Source organism: Brienomyrus brachyistius, unplaced genomic scaffold (genome assembly GCF_023856365.1).
Source record: "Brienomyrus brachyistius isolate T26 unplaced genomic scaffold, BBRACH_0.4 scaffold50, whole genome shotgun sequence".
Classification (NCBI taxonomy): domain Eukaryota; kingdom Metazoa; phylum Chordata; class Actinopteri; order Osteoglossiformes; family Mormyridae; genus Brienomyrus; species Brienomyrus brachyistius.
Genome location: NW_026042325.1, coordinates 1,474,294 through 1,476,624, shown reverse-complemented (window position 1 = coordinate 1,476,624; position 2,331 = coordinate 1,474,294).

The following is a 2,331-nucleotide window of genomic DNA, read 5'->3' as shown; positions in this document are numbered from 1 at the left end:
TCCGTAGCATCTTATGATATTTTCAATTTGACCTTTATAATCAATCGAGCAAGATTATGTTATCTTACTTCAGTTTGTAAGCTAAACATGAAATCATTTAAAATAAAAAAAAAAAATAGAGCAGCAGCCCGGCTTGTAGAAATTCCCAATTAAAGGCTTAGATGCAAAGTTTAAGTTTAAGAGATAAAAACACCCTTCACGTCACATCCGCTCGGTTTTTTTTCTGTTGGTTACCGTGAGAACGCATCTAAGTCAATTAACACAATATACGTAAGAGAAATTAACCTGCATAAAGAGAAAAGACACATATATTTACTCAAATAAACAAGAATGATATATCAATGTATGATATTAACTACCAAATATGAACAAACATCTACATGCCTGTGTAATCCATAAGATCGAAACGTGTCACAAAATTAGGCTGTTTGCATAATAATAATAATAATAATAATAATAATAATAATAATAATGTACTGGACCGGGGGGGGACCGGTTTGAAATAGGCACGTGCATATACAACAAACAAAAGCATAAAAAAATATATTTCTTCCAAATATGATGTGAATACAAAATTTAAACTTATACGCATTCAGGATCTGTCTGGTTTTGCTTTTTTAAAAAATGTCTAAATATGCCTGCATCTCAATAGTGAACTTATTAACAAAATTTCACTGCATAAAAACATCCAAATATGTTGACCTGCAGAAAATTAAACTAAAAATCCACGCCCAATTCAAAATGAAAACCGAAAATGTAAAAATTTATCCTTGGAGAAAAATAACCGCAGTGACCAGATGCAGACACGCTTACAGCTGATGGCAATAACTGGCACCAAAATGGTGATGTTGATTATATTTACACGATATTGGAAACTTACTTGGCGGGCAGACGATGAAGTCGGTTTACCTTTGGTTGATTTCCTTGCACAAGGCCCTTGCAGGAACTTCACCGCGCACACCAACGCATCTATATCAAAGCCTAGCAGATATCGCTATGCGCCTTACATTGGCGAGCATCGGACCCATTGGACGTTGCTGTATAACAAGTGCTCGCAGTGCTCTTACTCTCAGTTCAACTTTCCGCCTTAACAGGCACCGTAACGCAGAACAGCCAATGCACTCTACAACAGCAGCAAACGAGGAGCTCACAGAGGAGATAAACACTCTTGTTGTGTATACCATGCAGATTTCTGTCCCCTTATACGACTGCAGTGCCTGTTTGCAACAATAATTTGCTTAGGCAACAAGTATTCTCTAACGACTATTAGGCCTACAGGTTTTTAATGGAAACATACATGTAGGTTAAATAAACGTTCACAGTTTCATTGCATAAGATTTTTTATTCATACAGGGTGTCAATTATGGCACACGCTAGGAAAATAATAGTCATTCAGGCTGATAATACGTGGAAGGCCAGGTTAATGACGCACTTTTCAGAAGTTGGAATGGATGATCAGTTTGCGGTCGAGAAAACAGACAAAATACACAAAGAACATAAAGAAAATATCAAGTTGTGTTGTTTTTTATTTTTTACATTAACCATTATGGTAGGGTGCTTTAATGACCGACACAATAGAAACATATTTTAATCTATGTTTCACCTTTTAATGTTAGTTAATTTTGGCGGGAAAGTAGCTTATCATTCAGCATAAATAATATTATTTGAATTACACATATTGAAAATTTAGTAAATTAGGAAATATATAATATATATTCACAGATAAATATAAGAACGCGTGCTTTACTATGCCGTCGTTTTATATCAACGTAAAGCATGTAAGTTTCTTGATACGGTCAAATCATTCGCACTGTGGTTGAACGGTCACGTTACAATATGGCTTAACTGAACGAACAGTCTGTACGGTACTAATATAACAATATACATTGATTTCAGGTAAATAACAGCCCTTTGGAATTGGCTGTTTTTGCTGGGGGCGTCATGACAAATATGCCATCATTGATAGGCACAATACGCTACGAAGGGCACAAACTCAGTTCTGAATATGTGTACGGATGCGTGTTATGTGCGCTAGATATATATACCGCTCAAAAAATGTCTGAGTGTTTTGTTACGGAAAAGAATTTAAAAATCTCGACTTCCTTTCCATACAGCATAGAGCCAGACTGGAGACATTACAAATAATCTATCAGATCAAATCGGCTAATATTAATTTTCTTAGCAGGTAATCGGGTTGGAAAAACAGTAGTTTTCTAAAAGAGCGTTAGGCAGAGCTCTTCAGAGAGGTACACTACTCAGATACTCTGGCGTGAATCTCACCTTATCTGTATCGACTGATACAGAAATACAGACAACTTGGCGACAACACGG